Source organism: Accipiter gentilis, chromosome 15 (genome assembly GCF_929443795.1).
Source record: "Accipiter gentilis chromosome 15, bAccGen1.1, whole genome shotgun sequence".
In the NCBI taxonomy this organism is placed as follows: domain Eukaryota; kingdom Metazoa; phylum Chordata; class Aves; order Accipitriformes; family Accipitridae; genus Astur; species Astur gentilis.
In genome coordinates this window covers 13,773,259-13,787,337 of record NC_064894.1, presented here as the reverse complement: position 1 = coordinate 13,787,337, position 14,079 = coordinate 13,773,259, and positions in this window count along the sequence as shown.

Sequence of the window (14,079 nt, the reverse complement as noted above, 5' to 3'; positions counted from 1 at the left end):
GAGAGTAATCTTGCTGACTTCAGTGTTAATGAAGAGTTACTCCATACTGATCCAGTGGGTTAATGTTCATCCAAAAATGAAGTAACAATATCAAAACCAGAAAGTCATAACTTTTATTTACCCAGCCTGCTTTTTTGTACTAAAGCATACTTTATATATACATACTTTATAGCTCTTGTCCAATTTTTAATTGCAAGTGAACAGATTTTCTGATATTTAACCCTTCATTCAACAGTGTATTACATAAATATAGATGTATATACATATATATGTTGCATATTTTCTTGTAAATTCCCTGTTGTCAGATCTGATAATGAACATACATTATGCTAGAGCTACAAGGACTTGGAAAATTATTCTACTGCCATAAATAACTTAGTTTTCAAAACACGTAGTGCTTTGTTTGCCTACATTTCAGTCTATCTGATGATTGAGTAAACACGTATCCTGGAAAAAAAAATGTGTATTATGTAAAGCAGCTGGCAAACAGGAGGAGTTCCAAATCAAATACTTTGAAATTTTTATTTTTTTTTTGAGTCTCTCTGGATATACATATATATATATAATGCATTTATAACAAGTAGGTAGGAACGCATCCATTACAGCTGATATTTATTCACATAGTAAGTATGGATACTGTCAACGATATTAGTCATGTTAAGAGAAATCTGTATTAAAAGGTCTAAAGTTGTGCATTTTTATATTTGCCTTACTCCTTTCACTTACTTGTAAAATATAATTACATGTATATCATGGTAAGTATAAGAAATTTAACGGAAACAGTATTTTATTGAACTGATGTTTTGAAGATACAGTGGCAAGGAACATTTCCCATTAGGTTATATAGTCTGTGATTAATATCCAGGAGAATCTACTGGTGATAAATGAACCAAAGAAGGGAGTTCCATCAGCGAAACAGAAACATACAGAGAACTATGAGAAGATTAATCAAACACTTTGTACAAAGGAAACAGAATGTAAAGTGCATTTCCCAGTGAACACAAAAGAAAACAAAATGTGATGAAAACCAACCATAATATTCTATGCTACCAGAGAAAAACCTGAATATACCCCAACACAGACTGGCCTTTAATCTGCATTGCTTCTTTCTTGTATAGTTAGTTTCACTGTCAAACTAGTTATGAAAAGCTGCAGCTTTCATTTCAAGACAGTTTTGTATATACCCACTTTCCACATAAATGAGTCACTATATAAAAAATACAGGAGGAAATCATCCGTGCTTAAGTGCCTACTTAAGTGCAAGGAGGCCACAAATTTAATAAGCACTAATCCTGTCTCTTATATCTAGAAGAAATGGTTATAAAACACTGTCCTCTGTGGGTGTTCCCAAAGCACAGCTCTAGATCATGTAACAAGTCTTATCCAGATTGTCCATACCTGTACCTAAGGACTATTTCCTCTGGTATTCACCATTTCCTTTACCTCTGCACAGCTAGCCGAGTGAAAGCAATGATTTGTGTCCTTGTGGTCTATTGCTAGTTTCTAATACAGCAAGAGAACAGTGAAGTTAACTGGCTGAAGAGCTGTCTGTTCTTTTTAAACTGGGCAATAAACCAAGGAGATGTTATCGCAGAACTAAAAGACTCCTGCAAGTGCTTTAGTTAATTCTATTTTTTAATCAGATCCCTGTTTCCTTCCATGTAAGAGGAGCGAAGTTACTTTTTTAGCCCACCATAGGTCCTTCACATGGCTCACCGTCAAGAACACTGTGCAGTGAAATGAGCAGAAAAAAAATTCAGGCACGGAAACAGAAGTTACACTATTTTAAAAAGACACAGTAATTACAGCCATAGTTGTCTGAGATATGTCCAACCTCATAATGTTTTAGGTTTGACTACCTTCAGTTCATGCTTTTCCATTTTTAGGAAAAAAAAAGGCTGAGGCCTGCCAGTAGATAGTTTTTACTGTTAACTAAGAAAAATCTGATAAAACACCACACAGATTTTGGGTTTCAGTGTATTGCTACCAAAAAAATCCCCAAAACAGCTATTCAATTAATATGGATAAATTAAAAAAAAAAAAAAAAAAAAAGAAAAAATATATAAAAATGTGGATAGTTATACAGATGTTAGACAGCATAACTTACCTAGAATATAATAGGTCACTCTTACTAACTTACTAGCGCTGCCAAGCGATGAACAAGTCACTTCTGCCATCTCTCATGGTTGGGTTACTGTGGCCACTTAGCAGCTCTGTATACCCCCCCAGAGCTGAACTTAGCCATCCTGTCTGAACTCAGAGATGCTACAGGCAAAAAGAGGTTTTTCTTCTTTCTTCGAAGCACCAGTCATCGAGTTTGCTCTTCTCTGACCTGATTGAAGGACTGGAAGCCTTTCTTGGCACCAGAGAAGCCAGGCACTGGAATGCTATTTAAGTCTAACGTATATTTAAATATATTTTCTTAAACATTGAGGCCAGGTGTTCAGTCCCATTTTTTTACTCATGTCATCTTTTGCCTGTATGTCAGAGTCAGGGGTCATTTGTTGATTAAAACAAATGTAGTGGGATTTGGCTTTTGCACATGAAAAATGAATTTAGAATCTTTGATTGCTCCTATGCAGAGCAGTGATACTACAGACATTTTCAAGATTTTAGCGAAAGGTCCCCTTATATATGTAGCTGTCATATATACATATAACATGACTGAAATAATTCAGGAAACATCCTAAAAGCATAGCGAATGGATCATATTAGTTGCATTACGAACAGATCCTTAGCTGAACTTCAGTGACTTCAGCATTGCCAGGTGGACCTGTATCAGATGAGGACTGGCCTGTAATTGAAGAAATATAGGAAAAGCAATAGCAGCGGAGGCTTAATGAAGATAGGGGACACTGTAAATGCCAAAAGATCCATCTAGAGAGCAAAGAGTGAGGGCTGAGGAGGTCGGAAAACTTAAGAAATACTTGATTTCATAAACCAAATAAATCATAAAATTAATCAAGATGTAAAATTATTTGTATTTTTAAATGGTGACCAATTGCCTTTTTGCAACTTTCTTTCCCTATGTCACTTCTGAATGATCAACTCCCCTGCCTCAATGAAGATAGATTTCTATTATTTAGCATGGAACATCCAGTCCGCTATGGAGTCATATAAAATATATCTTTGTTAGTACCTGTCTTCTGGTAGGGTTTTAACAGGAATGTTATCTAATTCCTTGTGTCATGTCCTCCTGTGGTTAAGTGAACAAATGCCTTATGTACTGATTGAGAATAATAGGGAAACTCTTCTCGACACACAAACTCCATAGGTCAGGATTGAATTCCCAGTTCAAAAAAATATGGTAAACTCTTTCAAATTCTTTATTTGTATGGTTTATATTTAATACAGCGAATATATTCCATCCCTGCTCTTCCACACATAACTTTTTCATCATATAATCTTGATTACTTATATTAATTGAGGACAGAAACTACAGTTACCTAGACCCTTTATAATTATTTAGAAAACATGTTCTCTGCAACACACAGTCTAAAGATAAACACTTTATAGAAACAATATGGGGAAAGGGAAACAAGGATAGGCCTCTTAGATGGAAGGAAACTTAAAGCACTGAGTTTCTAAGCAACTTAGCCTATTTTAACAGACTTAAAAATGTTTCTACTCCCTGTCAAATTGAAACAGGCTTTCAATTCCAATAAGGGGGGGGGGAGGAAGTAATTTGATTGACAGCACACTTGAATGGGAATGTGGAAGCTGGTGCATGAGGAAAGAAGAAATGAGGCCACTCTGCAATGATGAGACAGATTAAAAAAAAAAAAAAAAAAAAAGGGAAAAAGGTCTATATGTAGCTGCATGCTTTTTCAATAAGAGTTTCACATATGGAGTAAAAATAGAAAGGAAAAATGCCCAGGAAAGGTATAAAGAAAAGAACTTCATACAATGGAAAAAACAAAACATGAACTACACCACACCCCCAAAATTTCTATTTTAATTCTAAGCCCACATATTTTAAAAAATTGCAAATCTAGTACAAGCCTTTTGGTGTTTTAAATCAGTTTAAGTTTGTGATGATACAGTATGTTTGAAGAGTAACATAATGGTGAGGCCAGTCTTTTAATAGCATGCAAGACTGAACAAAATTTGAAACTTGAGAGAAGGAATATGGAGGTAAATGGAAAATGTGATGCAATTTCACATGATACTATCAAAGGTAAATTGTTGCGAACTAGATAATATTTTTTCCAATAAGTAATTTTTTTTTAGTCAAGGAAAATACAGATCTAATCCATATACACTGCAATTAAAAAAAAAAAAAAAAAAAAAAAGGGGGGGCTTCCACCTGGAAACTTTTGGTTTAGTTGGAGAAAATGAACGATATTTCCAGAATTGTAATGGGTAAGGAACTACTAAAGAAAAAAGAAGTTGTGCTGAAAGTCAAACTATGAGGCTGAAAGGAGGTTATTCTTAGAGTGTCTTATGTATTGCTCTTAAAAAAACTTCTAACAACTTCTGAATTAACAGCTCTGTTACAGAAAATAAGATGGTGATAATAACAGCTAGCGATGCACAGAGTTGGGAGACTTTTGTCAGGAAAATTAGGATAACATGACAGACATTCAGAATTAGGATGAACAGGACTGATATAAATTTCTGCAATAAGATGGGAATTTATAAAACCTGTATGCACTCCTCTGTCATGAAGTGTCTATAAGCTCAAAACAATATGGCTATAACGACTTTAAGAGGTATATCCAACAGAGAAAGGGAAACATTAATGTCATTATATAAAAAGTTGTGAGATTTCATCTGCAAAATGTGTACAATGCTTAGCCAAAAAATTAAAGTCTGAGGAAGGGTACAAATAAGGTTTTAAAAGTACATTTGTGACATAAACAAGGACAAAATTATGTTTCAGCTATTAGATGATGTTGGCAGGAAAATAAATGGGGAAAAAACTTTCTATTAATATATTAAGAACTTTTCTTCGATTATTCAAGAGTTTTCTTTTATTGCTGTGTTCATAAATCCCTATTGTATCACTTTCCTCTTCCCCATCTGAGTACCCTAACCAATGAAACACAGAATACAGATCTCTTACACTCAAGTACAATGAGTGCAATTATTTAAATAAAGTGGAACTTGTTGTCTAAGAATCTATTAAAAAAACCCATTAGTTTCATCATCAAGCAATCTGCTAGCAAGTCTAAAGCTTAAATTCAAGCCCAGTGTCTGTCTGTACCGTGATCGAAGGTGTCCCATATTTTAGGTGATAGCTATTTTGGAGCCTGTCTGGCTTGCTGTACTTCGTTCAAACTAAAAAACTGAGCTAAGAGAACTTTCATAGGTCAGAACTATCTGTGCCCACAAAAAAGGTTATTTTCAATGAGTCAAAAGGTTTAGACCAAAGCTGTCAAAGTTTCAGTCTTTAAAACAGCATTTAAAATGCATTTGACAGAGTAGGCCAAAAGCTTTCAACAGGAATACGAAGGGACGTGGTTGCAGAATATTTCATTATTTGGGAAGGACTAGCTTTGGAAGGCAATAAATTTCTCTGAACATGTGGAGTCTGAACAGCTGCAGAACTGAGGAATGACAGCTTTTGTTTTGTATTTGTGTTGTCCTTATCACCACAGGGCTCTTGTCCTAGGATGTTATCCTACAAAGGATTAAGAAATAAACAAGTATGTCAGCAGTATCTTTCTTGTGATCCTAAATTCAGTATAAAAATGAGATTGTGTCTCAAGACTCACTGCATTTTTTTTTATAAGCTGTGAGATATTCACCATGATATTCGTGGTATCCAGTGTAAGACTTACCTTCTACTTAGTAATGGTTTGGAAATGGAACAATTCCTGAAACAGAGGGTGGCACACGCAGCATGCAGCACAAAAACGATGGCAAAGATGAAGCTGTAATCTGCACCCGACTGATGAGGTCAGGCTATCATCTTCTCTAGAGCATATAAAAAATTAAGATGCTTCTCTGCCAGTCATTTTTTTTTTTTTTTTACCCTGTGCTAGGCCACCGGGCTTTCTTTATGTGTCCTCTCCCCACCTCCCCCCACACCTTTAACACATACTTGTGGATTAGGCAATCTATCTCTAAGACTGACAAATCTCCTCACCTACCTCAGAAAGAGGTGCTTAGCCACCTCATAGAGCCTGAGTTCATAAGGAAGGACCCTGGGTGAACTATCTTAGAGTAGCCATGTAATTAGGCATTAAAATTAGGTAAATTTTTTTTCTTTAGTGTCCTCATCATCTTTGACGTTCCTGAAGTAATGGAGTCCCATTCCTAGCTATGACTTAAAAGTACTCCTAGAATGTAAATAATAATAGTAGGAAAAAAATTTAATAGCCACTAAATACCTAGGCCTTGGTCTTCTCCCAGATTATTACAGTAGTATTTATTGCAATTTCTATTTTTCATCATAAACAGCAAATTATTAGCTATTAGTCAAGGGTACAACTTTTTATGCCTTAAGTTATATATGTCCCTCCTTACTTTGCCAGACTTGGGTATAAATCTGAAAAGGCTGTTTTCCTGATTGCCAGATGAACTTGATATTTGCAATGCCTATTCAGTATGGGGAGTTTTAATCTGCTAGGTGGTGGAAACACGGGTTTTGCTATAAAAGACCCAGCTGCGCTGTGAGCTTGAGCTGTATTACATACCTCTCTGAATGAGTGCTCTCTAGAACAGGTGCATGTGCTATATCTCTTTATTCCTCTTAACTTAGTCACCAGTCATAAGCATCTGTCTTCTCCAAACACAGACTTTTGGCATTTAATACACCTTTAGATATAGCTAGGTCATCCAAGCAGTAAGTCAAATAATGCTAGGGACCAAAAGATGGCCTCTCCAAAATAAAGATGTAGAGCCTCGTGTTTTCTTGGTGCTCCATATTTCAGTAACAGGGTCTTCACCCTCAGATTTTTTTTTCTTTTTTTTTTTTTTTTTGGTTAAGAGATGGGCATGATGATTGCTTCAACTTCATTCAATCTAGCTATGAAATTATTTCACTACTAGAAATATTGCTTTAGGTCATTCTTATTGCAGTGTTTGCTTTTTGCTAAATGGTATGACTGTGCTAAAATTTGAGCATATTATCTGAATATAAATCCATTCCTCTCTTCACAAAAGGAAGACCTAACCAGGCTGGATTTGTTTCAACAGAGTTATATATTGTCTTAAGCCTGGCTTGGAAGGTTTTAAAGATAGAAATTAACATTCATTCTTAAAACAATTTATGTGAGCATTTGGGATACGTCATACCACCAAGATGAAAAGTTTATTAATCACTTCATTTTCAAGAAACTGAAGTCAAAACAAAGAAATGTGAATAGCATATATATCCTCTGATGATAATTTATGGACAGAAATAAAGACAGCTTGATTACTTCTCCTTGGTTTTGAAGTCTCATAATTCTTTTTTTTTTTTTCTTTCTCCAAATTTCCATTTAGTGCTAATCATTAATAAAATTATTAAATTGCATGTAGGCTAGGAACCGATTGCCTGTAGGACACCATCAGAAAAACATCCACTTAAACATTGAGTTAGCCATTGTCTGATCAAAGTAATGTGTCATGTTTTATTTTGTTTTGCTTTTTTGCTTTGTTTTTTATTCTCCTTTCCTAAAAATAAGCAGAAGCCTTCTGAATTCAAAGTATACTGGAAAATTATTATTATTAGAGGCTACAGTTGAAATAATAATAATAAAAAAGTTAGCTTATACAATCTATTTTCTATAATCCCGTGCTGATTGGTATTAAAAAATAATTAAAGAGGGCTAATACAATCAGTCAAGTACTACATTATCACTTTCATATTTTTTGTGTAGTATATATATTTCAAGCCTATAATATGTGGTCATTCTGTTTACAGATTTTAAAATATTGATAAAACACTAGCTTTCTTCCAGTTCTCTGGAACTTCTCCCATGACCAGGACTTATTGAAAATCAACATTATTGGCCCATAAAATCCTTTGCTCAGCTCTTCTGATAGTTTTAGATTCAAATTATTAATCCTGCTTCTTTGAAATATCTAACTATATAAACTGCTATTAAATATTTTCCTGAGTTATTGTTGGAATGGAAAATATTTCATGTATTATTATACTAAAAGACTGAATACAAATATTTATTAAATGGTTCTTTTTGCATTCTTCTTGAAAAGCCTGACACTTCCACTTCAGAAGAAATATTATAGGAATCATCTTTTTTCCTGGTATATTTATACTTCAATTTCCTCTAATTCAAAGCAACTCAGGTTCTACCTTTTTTTCCTTTGGTGTCTCTTAACAGTCTTCTACAAGTTTTAGGTGTTACATTACTTATGACTTTACCTCCTTTTCCCATTTGTTTCTTAATTACAGTGTTCCTTATTTATATTCCTTAGCTGATTTCACTACCTTAGCTATGCTGGTTTCAGGCTTTGGGGTTTTTTCCTACTATAGTTTTAAATTTTGTCTTTCTTACTTTCTTACCTTCCATTTTTACTTGTACTCTCCTTTTTCCATTGATCCTGCAAGCAAACATTTTCTCTCTTCCCAAAATGCGCTGCCAGTAAATTGCAGGAAAAAAAAAGCAACCTTGAGGCAATAAAAAACAAGCACCTTTTCCTTGCCAAAGAGTAATTTGTGTTACCAAAAGTGCAAAATTCCTGAGAATAGGAAGACTATTAGACGTCTGGAGCAGTTAAAGAAACTTCAGCCTCTTTAACATCCTGTGCCTTAGGCTGTTTGCTATAATTAACTCTCTCTGCCAGGGCAGTTAACTAAAAATTCCCAGTAAATTTTACTATAATGGAACATCTTTTGAGAGCCAGAGGAGATGGATAGGTACAAATCATTATCTCAGGCTGTGTCCTACAGAAAGCTGTTGTGTCTTTATCTCCTTTTTCTTTCCTTTGGACCTGAGGATGTAGCTATCATTCATGGCAGTGAGAATTTACCAGCTGTAGTTCCCTGGGAACCCGGAGTGTTGCTATTCATCTTTTGCTGGTGATGTACACGGCTTCTTCCTTCACCGTATCACTTCTTTTCCATGACGGGCTACGCTGTACATTGTTGCTCGGTACCTGTAAAACCCAGCCTGGGGAGGTGCCCTGCTCCACAGTAGGGCAGGAGGGCTCCCGAGACCTCCTTCTCCTCAAGGGACGTGGGGCTGGCAGGAAAATGGAGAATTGGAGCTTGCTGCCTACTAATTCTAAGGCTGACAAGAATGAAACCTATGCAAGCTCTAAACACGAAACACAGCGTAAAAGATAGTCATGTAGATAAATGTCATATCCTTATCTTGCAGTCAGATTTCTCTTTACTTCTTGGTAATAAAAAGAAGTGTTTTGGGCTATATCGCAAGGTGCAAATTTTAAAAGATGTAAAATATTTAAGCACCACAATTCTACTTAATTCAATTTAACCTGTATTGATTTATGTTTATTAAGGATCTGGCCCAGTATGTAATTAAATGCAAAAACTTACAGAACACAGATACAAGAGGAAAATACGCCTAAAGGAATTTTTTTCTCTGTATTTTTTTCCTCTATAGCTGAAACAGTATAACAGCTGTACTTTGAATAAATGTCATGAATCCGGGTTACTGTGAAGAAAAATAAAAGCCTATTAACACATATATCTCTTTGTTCTCTCTCCATGGGCATTCCAGAATGGCAGAAACGTTTTTGTCCAAAAATCCTGCCAGCTGTGGGGGATAATGGTGCTTCTGAAAGCCAAAATACCTCCACTGCTGGCTCTTCTGTGGTTTGTAACAACTCGGTGACAACATTAGGGTTCATCTGTGAAAAGATCAACAAAAGTAAAAAGATAGTTAGCCAGTGGTGGGTCTCAAAGAACTCTTGTACCCTTCATTCTCTTCCTTCCAAGGTCTTTTCAAAAGAAAATTCAATGTACCACATGAATGAGAGATATTAGTACTCAGTCTTGAATACATGAGTTCTAACTTTCCAGAAGAGTCTCAGGGTAGTTCGGTAGTTCTTTTTGTTTTTTTTTTTTTCTGCTGAGAATTTGGAGCAACACAGAAATTAAGTAAATCTTAAGCGAAACCTAAACCAAAATGAATGATTGATACTTGGTTTTGCTTTTCTCAAACAGGAACCTACCACTGCCACTTTTACTCACGTCAGTGGAACCGCTCATGGAACAAGGTCATATTTAATGCACATCAGGCAGGGAGACTCAAGCCTTTTCAAAGCCTGGGACTGTGTAGAATTAAATCTTCCAGCTGACAGGTGTAATCTATATTTCAAGTATTTTTTAATGTTGTGTGTGTACAGTGTATATACAGCTCATTTAATGTAGGATGAAATTGATATCGAGGTATAGAACCTATTCTTTTGTTTTCCGTTACATTCCTTCCCCCCCCCCATTTCTTAATGTAAGTCAGATTTTGCCTGTCATTTTCTTTCAAAGCACTTACTTGTGCGTTGCCACACTTACCACAGCTGTCCCCTGCGTGTATCAAATGCAGTGTGCTACTGCCCGCATTGTCTGTATCTCCAGATAAAATGTCATGCTGCTGCTGCCATGCAGCCTGTCACCTGTGCTTAAGTACTTCCCTATCATGGTGCTCACCTCTGACTGCATCTTGGCAGCTGCCAAATCAGTCTTACAGGAACTATGACAAGAACTGTAATATTGAGCAAAATTTGTAAGGCATACCAAGGACAGAAAAAAAAAGTAAAAAAAAAAAAAAGTTAGTTGTTTGCTTGCTCAGGGAAAAAAAAGACAGTAAGCAAGGTACGTATGAGATTCGCTGCTAACCTAACACCCCCCAAAAAAGCCTTTAAGTAAGCTGCAGCTAAATGACCATATTAAATAAAGGAGACACCTGAAGCAATACTGAACAGGAATTTGTAAGGACAAATCCAAATTTCTACCCTTAAGACACACATTGCTTTCAGCCTAGATTCTGTGAGCTTTGCCTTTATCAGGTCATACCTGGATTATCATGTGAAAAAAACCCAGGACATGAACTAGCAGCCTAGCGGTTAGGTGTATTATTCCTGGAAAAAACAAGTTGTGGTTTCTTTCCCTGTAACATGTTGATGTTTTATTTTGTTTTGTTCTGATCTTGTCTTAATAGATTCTAATAAATAAATCCTCTAGAAACTGCAAAAAAAAGAAGAAAAAAAAAGGAAACTTTCAGAAAACTCAACCTTTTCCCCCTTGAAAATTCTGGATTGGAGTTTTCTGGCTTAAGCTCATGCTGTTCTGAAACTAATGCAAACATGTTTGAGTTAAACACCTGCTGAGGTTACTGGACCTTGAATTCCATACAGAAAATACTGAAAGAGATGCCTTTTACCTTACTGAGGCACTTTACCAGTACTTAAATTTGTTTCTAGTTCATCAGCTCTCATGTTAAGTGATATATATATTACACATGCTGAAAGGTAGGTGACTTTAAAGGTTTTCGTAGCAGCATCCAGTTCTCTTCTAACTAATGAGTTTAAGGTGAGATTCATCAGATTAAATGTTGATGCCTACAGTGTTTACATCTGAGTTTATCACCCTGGATTGCCTTTATCAGTGGAGAGATACTGGCCATTTCAGTCTGTAATTATTCTGGCCTGGTTTAGAGATGTGCCTTAAGATGCTATAAATTGTTTCCATTTCTTTACAACTGCTTTTATGTGAGAAGAGGCAGAGTCTTAGTGGTGAAGTGCCCTAGGTGACTGTATCCTCCATCCTTCCCTCACTTTCATCTAAAAGTTAGGCCTGCAGAAAAGAGATTAAGCAACTTAATTGGGCAGAGGTGATCTCTCTCTTGAGGCTTTCAAAGGGTCTGACTTCTTTCCACATAGTGAAGGTTCCCACTTAATTTAGGAACAAGAATTACAAAGTTTAGGTGCGAGGGAGATGTCTTGGATAAGTAAACTGACAAATTTTATTCCTGGTTCCTATCTGAATAGAGGTTACCCAAAAGCAACAGCTGACCAAAATATGAGCCCACAAGGCTTACAAATGTGCCTTTGACCCATCCTGGACAGACCTGCGCTATGGCATCGTCATGGTCTGACTGCAAAACAACCAGGCAAAACCAACTTCAGGTGGATTTCCATCGTGTTACGTTTTGTGAATGAAGGCTCGTCTCCATAGACATGAAGAAGCCCAGAGCAGCGGGCAGGGGAATGGGTCCTCCAACTCGGCCCCTCGCAGGGCATCCCGGGAGGCTGTGAGCCCCATCGCCAGCCGGCAACGGGAGAGGCTCTCCAGGCCACCCTACAGGCTGGGAGTGGAGGTAGGGGATTCAGTATGGGATGCAGGGGGGAGCATTTGGGGATTGTACAAGACCACTATCAGACAATTGGAGGAGGAACCAAAGGCAGGGAAAGGGAGGGATCTGGGTGATTTGTGGAGGAATGGGAATGGGAAAATAGAAAGATAAAGAGATAGAAGAGGCCAGATACTTCTTATCAGACTGCTGGTCAATATGCTTGTCTGGCTGTGCCCTATGCCTGATCACTTCATTCTGTCCTGTACTCTCATTAAACTCCATTTCTGACTATTTTTCTGAGTAAGGAGCTTTATCTTCAGCGTGCATGTGTGTACATGGAAGCCAGCAGCCAGAACTGGGGACTGCAGATCACGGGGACCGTGTATCTCGGGTGGCAGCAACTTGAGAGACTGGAGTGGTGCATGTTGGCATGTGATCACTAGCTAACATCCAGCTGGACTAGGTGGGAAGTATGACAGAGGCTTGGGAGCCAAATTTTGGAGCAGCTGTAGAGACCAGAGTGGTCTGAGAGTTGGCTACTGGAGGACCCAGGAGACCCAAGCCAGCAACTGGGGAGACTGTGGGGTCTGGGGGTCCGACTCAGTTGCAAATGTGTGTCTTCATGCATGAGGCAACTTGGAAACCAGAGGATCCAGGGGCCAGTACTGGGTAGACTGGGTGTCTAAAGCCAGCTACTGGAGGGATCCATGCCGTATATACAAATTGCCCACAGACAACAGACCTTCATCCTGAGCTGCCAGAGATGGAAGCAGGGCTAAGCTGTCTGTGCTACCTGTACTTGCGTGAGTGGTCCTGTCTCTGTTAATTTGTGTGGTCAGCCATGTGAATATGTATATGTGTGTTGTGGAAGCCTGCTTTTGTGTGTGTGTGTGTGTGTGTGTGTGTGCCTACCAAGGATATGTGCTCAGCTCAGTCTAGCTGCTGGCTGGACCTAGGAATGTGGTACTGCAGCAGCCTCACCTCTGTCAGGCTACTGGATTCAGCAACTTGCAGTGAATTTTCTGTGTATTTGGTTTCTCTGTATTATTAAACCGAATGTTATAAACAGTTATAAACTTACAGAGAAATGTAAGGGCAATTTCAATCCTTTGGTTCAGATGAGAATTTCTCTTACATGAGAGACAATTTCCTCAAATATCAAAACTCAAGGGGTTCCTTCTGTGTTTTTTAATACTTTCGTTCAAAAGCTGCAATCTCTGCAAGACCTAGTTGTGAAGTATGGGAATGAATTTTGTACTCCATTTTCATTGAAATAACTTTTGATATTGGATAAAGCTGTGGAACAGCCACTTCTTCACTCTTTGCTATGCTGGTCAGCAGTGTGGAATATTTGTGTAAACATTAAGTGAGTCATAGAAGTTTGGGATTTGAAATCAAAGGGAGAAACTACCTTGTGGAAAGGGAAAATTGTGCAGAGAGAGGATTTTTAGTATAAAGTTAAAAAAAACCCACATCTATTTGCCATTTGAAATTACAGCAAGCTATATCCCTAGGTCTTTCTAAAATGGGAAGTCTATTACTCTGTCTATACATCTTAAGTTTTATACCACACCCACAACAATTAGGATTTGGCACAATATGCTACTGAAGTTGGCTGTTACAGCTATTTCTAGAAAAGAGTAAGCAATCAGAACAATCATTTCCATATTTTCTTTCAGAATAATAAAGGAATCAGCACTCTACAATAGCTGTATTTTTTGTCAGAGATTTTGTTCATTTCTTGCATTTTATGCTGTATGATGAGACCGATATCACCATTAGCTTATCACACTTTCTTTGAAAGATACACCGATTTGAAGTAACAAGCCACAGTCTTTACTCTTAACCTGTTTTGAGTGAAAACAGAAACAAG